This window comes from Triticum dicoccoides, chromosome 6A (assembly GCF_002162155.2).
Source record: "Triticum dicoccoides isolate Atlit2015 ecotype Zavitan chromosome 6A, WEW_v2.0, whole genome shotgun sequence".
Classification (NCBI taxonomy): domain Eukaryota; kingdom Viridiplantae; phylum Streptophyta; class Magnoliopsida; order Poales; family Poaceae; genus Triticum; species Triticum dicoccoides.
The window spans coordinates 469,646,171-469,657,368 of NC_041390.1; the positions used below are offsets into that span (position 1 = coordinate 469,646,171).

An 11,198-nucleotide genomic window follows, 5' to 3' on the forward strand; every position below is an offset into this window, starting at 1 on the left:
ACCTATTATGGCATTTTCATAGTCATTCCGAAATATATTGTCATGCAACTTTCCACCATCTAGTTCATCATGACACATTCATCATTGTCATATTGCTTAGCATGATCATGTAGTTAACATAGTATTTATGGCAAAGCCACCGTTCATAATTTCTTCATACTTGTCACTCTTGATTCATTGCATATCCCGGTACACCGTCGGAGGCATCTATATATAGTCATACTTGGTTTTAGAATCGAGTTGTAATCATCGAGTTGTAAATAAATAAAAGTATGATGATCATCATTCAATAGAGCATTGTCCCAATAAAAAAGAGAAAGGCCAAAAAAAAAGAAGGCCCAAAAAAATATAAAAAATAAAAAGGGGCAATTCTACTATCCTTTTACCACACTTGTGCTTCAAAGTAGCACCGCGATATAGCGAGTCTCATATATTGTGCTTAAAAGTAGCACCATGTTCTTCATATAGAGAGTCTCATATGTTGTCACTTTCATATACTAGTGGGAATTTTACATTATAGAACTTGGCTTGTATATTCCAATAATGGGCTTCCTCAAATTGCCCTAGGTCTTCGTGAGCAAGCAAGTTGGATGCACACCCACTAGTTTCTTTTATTGAGCTTTCATACATCTATAGCTCTAGTGCATCCGTTGCATGGCAATCCCTACTCACTCACATTGATATCTATTGATGGGCATCTCCATAGCCCATTGATACGCCTAGTTGATGTGAGACTATCTTCCCCTCCTTTTTTGTCTTCTCTACAATCATCATTTTATTCCACCTATAGTGCTATATCCATGGCTCATGCTCATGTATTGTGTGAAGATTGAAAAAGTTTTGAAAAAGTTAGAGTATGAAACAATTGCTTGGCTTGTCATCGGGGTTGTGCATGATTTGAATACTTTGTGTGGTGAAGATGGAGCATAGCCATATATGATTTTGTAGGAACAACTTTCTTTGGCCATGTTATTTTGAGAAGACATAATTGCTTTATTAGTATGCTTGAAGTATTTTTTTATGTCAATATAAACTTTTGTCTTGAATCTTTCTAATCTGAATATTCATACCACAATTAAGAAGATTTGCATTGAAATTATGCCAAGTAGCACTCCGCATCAAAAATTCTCTTTTTATCATTTACCTACTCGAGGACGAGCAGGAATTAAGCTTGGGGATGCCTGATACGTCTCCAACGTATCTATAATTTTTGATTGCTCCATGCTATATTATCTACTGTTTTGGACTATATTGGGCTTTATTTTCCACTTTTATATTATTTTTGGGACTAACCTATTAACCGGAGGCCCAGGCCAGAATTGTTGTTTTTGCCTATTTCGGTGTTTCGGATAAACGGAATATCAAACGGAGTCCAAAGGGAATAAAATCTTCGGGAACATGATTTTCTCACCGAGCGTGATCCAGAAGACTTGGACCCTGCTCCAAGGAACAAAAGAGGCGGTCATGAGGGGTGGGGGCGCCCCCCCTAGGGTGCGCCCCCTGCCTCGTGGGCCCTCGTTGCTCCTCTAGCGTACTTCTTCCTCCTATATATACACACGTACCCCCAAACCATCAGAACAGGAGCGAAAAACCTAATTCCACCGCCGCAACTTTCTGTATCCACGAGATCCCATCTTGGGGCCTGTTCCGGAGCTCCGCCGGAAGAGGGCCGTCATCACGGAGGGCTTCTACATCATCCTAGCCCCTCCGATGAAGTGTGAGTAGTTTACCTCAGACCTTCGGGTCCATAGTTAGTAGCTAGATGGCTTCTTCTCTCTCTTTGAATCTCAATACAAAGTTCTCCCCCTCTCTTGTGGAGATCTATTCGATGTAATCTTCTTTTTGCGGTGTGTTTGTTGAGACCGATGAATTGTGGGTTTATGATCAAGTCTATCTATGAATAATATTTGAATCTTCTCTGAATTCTTTTATGTATGATTGGTTATCTTTGCAAGTCTCTTCGAATTATCCGTTTGGTTTGGCCAACTAGATTGATAGTTCTTACCATGGGAGAAGTGCTTAGCTTTGGGTTCGATCTTGCGGTGTCCTTACCCAGTGACAGAAGGGGCAACAAGGCACGTATTGTATCGTTGCCATCGAGGATAACAAGATGGGGTTTATTTCATATTGCATGAATTTATCTCTCTACATCATGTCATCTTGCTTAAGGCGTTACTCTGTTTTTAACTTAATACTCTAGATGCATGCTGGATAGCGGTCGATGAGTGGAGTAATAGTAGTAGATGCAGAATTGTTTCGATCTACTTGTCACGGACATGATGCCTATATACATGATCATGCCTAGATATTCTCATAACTATGCTCAATTCTGTCAATTGCTCAACAGTAATTTGTTCACCCACCGTAGAATACTTATGCTCTTGAGAGAAGCCACTAGTGAAACCTATGGCCCCCGGGTCTATCCTCATCATATCAATCTCCATCACTTTAATCTTGCTTTGCTTTTTTACTTTGCTTTTACTTTTTACTTTGCATCTTTATACCAAAAATACCAAAAATATTATATCTATAAGATCTCACTCTCGTAAGTGACCGTGAAGGGATTGACAACCCTAATCGTGTTGATTGCGAGTAGCTATCGCTTTGTGCAGGTACGAGGGACTTGAGCGTGGGCTCCTACTGGATTGATACCTTGGTTCTCAAAAACTGAGGGAAATACTTACGCTACTCTGCTACATCATCCCTTCCTTTTCGGGGAAAACCAACGCAAGCTCAAGACGTAGCAGCTGGCTGCCCAATATTTACATTGATTTGCATTCAAACATATTCTCAAATAATATAGTTTTACCGAATAAAAATATTATAGTTTTACAAGCCGGATACAAATAAAAATGTTTCACATAGTTTTGCAAATGAATAAAAGAAGATACATCTATTGGTTGCCAACATGAGCCCACATATGCTCAACCAAATCATTCTGCAGCTGCACATGAGTTTCCCAATCACGCATGTCTTCATGAAATTGGGTGAACTATTCAAATGTTGCTGCTACTCCATGCTCAGGCACAACATTCTCACCCTGAAACTGAAACCCTTGATCGTATAGATGTTCCAGGCGCTCATCCTCTACGATCATATTGTGCATGATCACACAAGCAGTCATCACCTCCCAAAGTTTCTGCGTGCTCCAGGTATTAGCAGGATACCGAACGATGCCCCATCGAGATTGTAAAACACCAAAGACACGCTCGACATCCTTCCTGACACTCTCTTGCTCCTGGGCAAATCTTTTCCTCTTCTCTCAGATAGGGTTGGGTGTTGTCTTGACAATAGTGGTCCACTGAGGATAGATACCGCCACCCAGCTAGTATCCTTTATCGTAGTTGTGTCCGTTGACAGTAAAGTTCACCGGTAGGTTGTTGCCTTCGGCAAGCCTAGCAAACACCGGCGAGCGCTGAAGCACGTTGATATCATTGTGTGATCCAGCCATGCCAAAAAAAGAGTTCCAGATCCAGAGATCTTGAGACGCCACGGCATCTAATATGACAGTGCAAGCCCTGACATGTCCCTTGTACTACCCTTGCCAAGCAGAAGGATAGTTCTTCCACTCCCAGTGCATGTAGTCTATGCTGCCAAGCATCCCTGGGAAGCCCCTTCTGGCATTCATCGCCAACAAACGAGCTGTATCTTCAGCTGTCGGCTCTCTCAAGTACTCAGGGCCAAGCACAGCAATAACAGCCTTGTAGAACTTATACAGGGACTCTAGGCATGTAGATTCACTCATACAGACGTACTCGTCAATGAGATCATTGGGCACTCCGTATGCAAGCATTCGGATGGCGGCAGTGCATTTCTGATAAGAGGAGAAACCGATCTTGCCGACGACATCCTCTTTGCACTCGAAATAGTCATCATAGCTGACCACCCCCTCTCTAATACGGTTGGAAAGATGCCTACTCATACAGAAACAGCGGCGGAATTTTTGATATTTGAACAACGGATTTGTTGTATCAAAGTAGTCCTTTCAAAGAAGGAAATGCCCGCTCTCTCGGTTGCGATTCAACGCCGGAAGGTGGCCTGGAATGGAGCCACGAAACAACGGCCGCTGGCTGTTGAGGTGGTGATGGACCAACACGGCAGCCAATATCTCCTCCTCGTCGTTGGACGACGAATCGTCGGAGTCGCAAAGGAAATTGTGGAAAAAGAACTCATCGGCGGAGTCCATTTTCGTACCTTGGCAAACTGTCGAACAGTTTACGAGCGTCCAAGAAGGAGACGGCCGGCGAGGGGAGTCGCAGCGCGCACAGACCAGCTAGCTTCCCTGCCGACGTCCGACAAGTGGGCCAGCGTCCGACGAGCATGCCGGTGAGGATCTGGCTGGGGTGGCGAGGCGGCCTCTTGGTCGCGGGCGGCTGTGCGGTTGGGGGGGAGGAGCGGCGGTGGGAAACAGTTTGCTCCCCGGCGGCAAGACGGCGGTGAAGGGGGCGACGGGGGGAGTGAGCGGCGTTGCTGGGCGGATGTGGAGGCGGCGGCAGCTGGTAGAGTCGCTGGCAAAAAAGGGCGATGGCGTCGGCGACGAAGGTGGCGGGCGAGGGTTGTTGTTGGCTGGGGATGGGGGGAGGCCAATGAGCCACCGACCAGCGGGCCTGGGGAGAGGAGAAGGTGAGCGTGCGCGCGTCCGTCGCGTGTCCGCGCCAACGCAAATCCGGCTCAAAAATAGGCCGAGAATGGGTCGCCCGCGAACGAAAAGCGGACGCGCGTCCGTTTAGGTCGGCGCGTTGGGCCGACTTTTCTGTCCGGGCCGACCCAAACAGACAACGCCGGACGAAATGGGTTGCCCCATTGGAGTTGTTCTGAGGCTGTTTTTTTAGAGGCAGGCTGAATGGGGAAAGGTATGGAACGCAAATACTGTAGCGCACGGCAACCAAACACGCCACTAGTATTCTTTCAAACAAAAAGGGAAATAAAGGGGCTTCCTAGTACTTCATCCGAGAAAAGTAGAGCACAATTTACGCAAACAGTTAGGATCTCACTCTGTTTTTCCATCACTTTACTTAGCGGATCTTACTCTGTTTTTCCATCACTTTACTTAGCTTCCCACGGAAAAAAGCAACGTTTGTTCTTAAAAAAAGGGAGAAAAATAAAGGAACAACCATCCTCTAATAAATGAGAAATGTAGTCTATTTGGTCCTTTTCATTCCACATATAAGCTCTGTTTCTTCCATGAAGTTTGACCAACTTTATAAAAAATACATCAACATTCACAACACGAAATCACTATTACTACATCGAATTTTAATTTTCATACTGTATAACTTTAATATTATAGATGTTGATATTTTTGCATATAAATAGTTACTTTACAAAGTTTGACTTTTAAAAAAAATCTTATGTGCACAATATAAAAGACAGGAGGGAGTAAGCAAATAAATGGATCACTAACTGACCAAAGATATGTGTTCTAAAAAAGAAACTGACCAAAAAATATACCGCACCTTTCAAAAAAAAATACTAGCGCAGCGCGCGCGAGCGGTTCAACAAAAAGTACGGATGCCGATCATGCATTAACGACCGGAAGTTCCCTATTATCGGAGATGACCCTATAATTAGGGCAGAGCTACTAAAACCAGGAGCATGTTTTATGGGGCAAAAAAGGAGTATATACGGCAAAACTCTAAAAACACCCTATTTTTGACTGAAATCGGTCACTTTACGAAACCTAACCACCGACCGCCACGATTTTTCAGCAGAAATCTCATCTTTTTTTCCCATTAATTCGGGATGAGATCCTACAATCACGCCCAGCAATGCTCAGCCCGCGATCACCACGAACGGGACTGACCTCTCCCTGGCACGTGGTGGCGTGGGCAGAGGCGCCTGCACGCGCTTATGCAGAGGAAGGGAGGGCTGGAATTGGAAGCTACAAAGACGCTCCGGTCGACCTACGTTACGGACGCGGGATATGATGGACCGGTGATGTTGCGGATTCTGCGGACGCGCGCGCGCGGTGGAAGGCCTTCCCTTCCCACCACCAACGATCTGACTGGATCGGCCGTGGCTCGCCGATCGATGGCAATCGCGATCGCGCTATATTGGCGTAGCGCGGAGGCAGCATTGGCTCCCAACCCGGCCTCGTGCGATGATAACATGGGATCGGCGAGGCGGCTGCCGCTTCTCCTCGTTCCGCATGGAGGAGGAGGAGGCGCGTCGGGAATCTCCCGCTATAAGTACCGAGGGCTCCCACCCCCGCCCACGCGCGCGCGGCTCCCTCAACCAGACCAGACGAGACGCCCCAAGACCCCCGGACGCGACGCCCCTCCTCGATCGATCGCCAGGTGAGCTCTCTCGTTCCGAGGCGGTTGCGCTGCGCGTCTAGCTAGGGTTCTTGGTTTTCCGCCGATCGAGTCGAATTTCTCGCCGGATCGATCGATCCCCGGAAAACGTCTTCTCGTTTCCTTTTAGACGGAATCTTTCCGTCGGTACAAATTCGTTTCCTTTTTTTCAGAGAATATTTGCATGCGATCTTGCTTCTTGCTGAACACGATCAAGGATTTTTTTTGATTTGTCGCACGCGTGTGATTTTATTAGGGTTATAAACACCTTATATCCGATCGTTCTTGTAGGCATTACTCTGCGTTTCAGACGACAAGATCGCCGCCGCGGAGATGGCGGGCTACGACGACAATGAAACCAACGTAAGATCAATCTCTCTCTCTTTCTGTTCGAATACATCCTTAATTTGCCTCTTCATCATTGGAGATCCTAGCACAAACACAGCCGCGACCCGCTAGCCAATGCTAAATTCTGTAATTAGCACTTTCGATAGCAGATTGCATCCTTTAATTCTAACCTAACCCATGCAAACACATATGTGTATCCAGCTAGTGGAGGACGAGTACGACGACCTTGATGATTTCATCGTCGGAAGCGACGATGGGGGCGACAATGTGGCCATGGAGGACGAGGAGGAGCTGCCGGAGGCTGAGGAGGTAGAAGTGGAAGAAGAGTATGAGGAGGAAGAGGAAGAAGAGCCGCCTGCTGGCACGCAGGAAATCCTTTCCTTCAGGGAGCAATTGAAGGCCAAATTAAGGAAACAACATCAGTCTAAAGGCGCCGACTACGGGAACCCTAGCTGCTCGTCGTCCGATCAACCGTCGGTCAGGTCCAGGTGAGTTTTCTCTTGGTCTCTTGTTTTTATTCTAGCACCCTCTTTCAGTTGTTTAACGGCTTCAGTAATAACTTGTTGCAGATTTGGAACCTTCTTTGGGCCGTCCACGCCAGTACTTGCTCCCCGGCTTATGGAGGCGGGGTGCTCATCGATAATGCAGGAGAACCAGAACCTGCCGTCCAGAGTATGTCCTTCTAATTAAACTGTTTTGATCCTGAAGTATGTAACTCTTTGAACTGTCTGGTGACTCACCCGAACATCAAAATTGTCTGCAGAAACATGCCGCTCCGTCGTCGGCTTCGAAGACACAGCCAAGTGCGAGCGTCCATGAGCAGAAACCCAAGATCGTACCTCAGGTTTGAAGGGTTTGGCTTTGACATTACCACATTAATTAACTTGTTATGCTGTTGAGATGTGAATGAGAATTTGGGTGGTTTGGCATTTGCAGGTGAAACGTAAGGTTGACACGCTTCGTGAGAACAGGGACTACTCGAACCTGTTCTCGGACGATGCCGATACACCTCCCCCAACAGAGGAACGTGCAGAAAATAAGCCTGTCATGGCCCCAAAATCTCGTGAGTATGAACTCGGTAGATCTTTCCATAGTCCTAACTTTTGTGCTTAATTATTTTGACATTATGTATATATATGGTAGACGTCGAAGCTCATCGGATGAAACCAATGCAATCTGCCGCGACAAACAAGAAGGTGCCCACAAACCATCCTGCCAGACCATCAAAAGACCATGGATCCATCCAGAGCCGCGTGCAAAACAAGGTGGTCTCTCAGGTGAAGAAGGAGCCACTGCCAAACGGGAGGAAACCGATTGCTGCTGCCAGGAACTGATCCAGACCGCCCAACGGCACCACCAAAGCTCGTCCAGAGTTGCAGCCATCCTCAAATGGCCAAAACCCGCAGCGCTCGATGCAGATCAAGAGCCCGCAGACGTTGCCTTCTGCCCAGCGGCAGCAGCAGCGGCCACCGAAACCGCAGGGTCAGAGGCAGCAGAACTGCACCCCTCCTTCGCCGCAAGTTCGAAGGGTGAATTCTAATGTGCAGGGCCAGCAGCCTGCGTACAAGGGTTCTGCTCTGCCTCGGGACAGAACAAAATTAGGGCAGAAGCAGCTGGCTCCTTCCTCCAAACCAAAGGTGACATTTCTTGATTTGTCTCTTGTGCTTTTGCTCTCAGTGCCTTCTTTTTATTTAAAAAATCACACCAATATGATAATATTGGTATCAAGTCTACGGAAATATCACCAGCCATTCAGGAATGCGTATCTGAATCTGTTCCTGCTTGTTTGCAGCCATCTCCAATAAGTGCTGTTTACAGTGATCCTGCTAAGAAAAAGGGTGTAGTGAAGAGGAAACTCAGTGACGCTGAGAAAGTTCGTCAGATGGTCAGAGATGTGTTCAAGTATGGTTTGCTTATTATTATTAACCTAGTCTTTGATATTATTATTACCCTTATTGTTTGTTCATCGACCTCGGTCCGGTCGGTGAAGTAGTTCTAGCCCACTAGAGATGAAGCTGAGCAATTTGTGTGGTGCTTCTTCGCTGATTGCTGCTACGTTTGTGCTTATGTGCAGCTACGACCCGGGCAAGTATGGCAAGGATGTCGATGATGATAGGGACATGGAAGCAGGTTATGCCAGCATACAGATGGAGGAGAGAAGAAGGTACGTAACTTATCAAATTGCCTTCTTACCGAAAAGTACAGGCTTGCTTTCTTTTTCATTGCAAACGATGGTTTTGCGTAAACCATGCTGATTTTTCCCTTGCCTTGTTTGCTTTGGACATCCAGTGCAAAGATTGCAAGAAAAGAGGATGAAGAGGAATATCGCCGGATTCAGGAAGAAGAGCAGCGCGAGCGGGCGAAGAAGAAGAAGAAGCAACGTACAGAATCGTAGACAATTCCATGGCCAGATTGTATTACCCTAGTCATATAGTGTTCTTTTATAGCTTGTAAGTTCCAGGACATCAAGTTAAGGACCGTCATATCTCATGAGTACAAGACGAGACTACATTTTGACGGTTCATATTAGTTGCAACATGCACCAGTAGAAAAAGGGTCAAATGTGAAGCACATTAGTTTTTGAACAAACATAGATTGAATTGGAATTATTAAGAAACTACCATGTTCAATTAGAAAACTACCATGGTCAGTACGGCGAAGCGGGGCTCCCCCTAGGGGTCCCGGCGTGGATGTGGGCTGCCACGGCGTGGTGGGCGCTCGTGGCGGTGGTTTGGGTCGTTCAAGGCAGTGGCTGGAAATCACCGGCGTCGGCCCGTCGGTGTGCGGCTTGTGCCGACCTTCGGTCCTTCTTCTCAGTCATTTGTCTGCTACCTTCGTCGATGGTTGGCCCTCCCCCAGCTGCAGTCCATCACTCGTCTCGCACCAGGCAGCAGGCTCGTCTCGTGCCTGGCAGCAGGACTGACCTTGTCTCGCGCCCGGCTGCAGGATCGAGCTCGTCTCGCGCTCGGTGTCGTATGATGGGGCGATGGAGGCTAGTTTTGACCGGCCTATTGGGTCTCGGCACCGGTGGCAGCCTAGGGGTGCGAAAGGCGGGTCCTTTCCGCTCGTGTCGTTGGTTGGGGTAGCGGCGGATCTCAGGTGAGATGGTGTCAAGACCGGCGACGGCCCTGGTGGTGGGTTCGCGAGGCTCATGGGCAGAGCCCGTGGCTTGGTGCTGCCCGGTTGCAACGGGCGTGTGGGCGGCGTGGTAGCCGGGGTGTGGCGTTCGATGGTGGTGATTAGTGGCCGGGGTGAAAATCTGCTATATCTTCGAACGAACCAGGCTCTCATTGCCCGTTGTGTTGCTCCAGGGGAAACTCTGATCCTCGGATCTGGCAGTGGCGGCGCTCCGGTGTCGTCCCGGCGCCGCCTTGAAGCCCACGGTTCGTCATATGCGGCTTCACCTCTTTGCGTAGTGCTAGGGATGGTGTTGCTGCGCTCAGCGCCTATGTATCATATGCCTTGGGTGTGTGTGCGTCTGTTGTGGAGGTGTGCGTTTGTACTAGGTGTTGATCATTGCTTCATATATAAAGCGGGGCGAAAGCTTTTTCCTATAATAACCGACAAAAGGACTGCAATAAATGACCTCAACTACGTGCAACAACTAATGAAGAACAAAACGACCATACCCGCTTTCCTTTTGTATTAAATTTTTAATAGGTTAACACATAAGAGGGTGGTAGCATTACATAATTTCTCATCGTACCATGAGCATATCACCAAAAGATCATTTCTCCGCCACTTAAGCCCTGTTCGGAGTCTCTCCACTCCGCCGCTCCACTCCGGGAGCAAGGCGGAGCTACAGTTAAACAATACGGAGCTGCAGTCTCTCCACTCCGCAACTCCTCGTATTTTGAGAAGCTGGTGGGTTGCCGAACACTGCCTTAGTCCACCAGCCACATGAAAGGCACAACAATCTAACACTATTACCCCCTCCACTGAGTCCACCGTCGACATGGAAGGCACAACAATCTAACTGTTACCTACTAACAAGGAAGGTGATAACATTCTACAAAAGAAAAAAAAACTGATATTTTGTGTAACTAACCGCCTAGGATTTAAGTACTAATCGTTTTTCCTGTCAACTACGAAGGCATATATGATGACTTCATCAATGTGCCGACTCAGTCTTTCAAAGGTACTTATAAGGATGTGTGTATGTTCTTTTATAGGGCTGAGAGGATGTGCGTTTGTACGAGGGTCTGCGTCTGTTTGTACTGTGTGACATTTTTTTCTCCCGTTGCAACACGCGAACCCTTTTGCTAGTGCAAGTTAATGACAAAAAGGTCCATCAACCTGCATATACCATGGACTTTTGATGTAGTGCATGAATATATGCAAGCATTAGGAGATTCGGGGAAAAGGAAAAGAGCAAAGTGGGTGCCCGTGACAAGGAACTGCCTTGCCGGTGCACACAACCACCATCACCACAAAAACAGACAAGGACGCTAATGGAGTGTGCCGTGGGAGGATATCACAATATCGAGACCTTGCAAGTTGGCACAGCACCACCCGCATACATGCAACTATCCCCATAACACAATACTGGGGTAAAGT

The 11,198-nt window shown here is 47.3% G+C and overlaps 1 pseudogene; it reads left to right on the forward strand.

The window, feature by feature from the left end:
* The first annotated feature begins 5,868 nt into the window (after positions 1-5,868).
* Positions 5,869-9,211, forward strand: LOC119319368 (annotated as a pseudogene).
* The last annotated feature ends 1,987 nt before the right edge of the window (positions 9,212-11,198 follow it).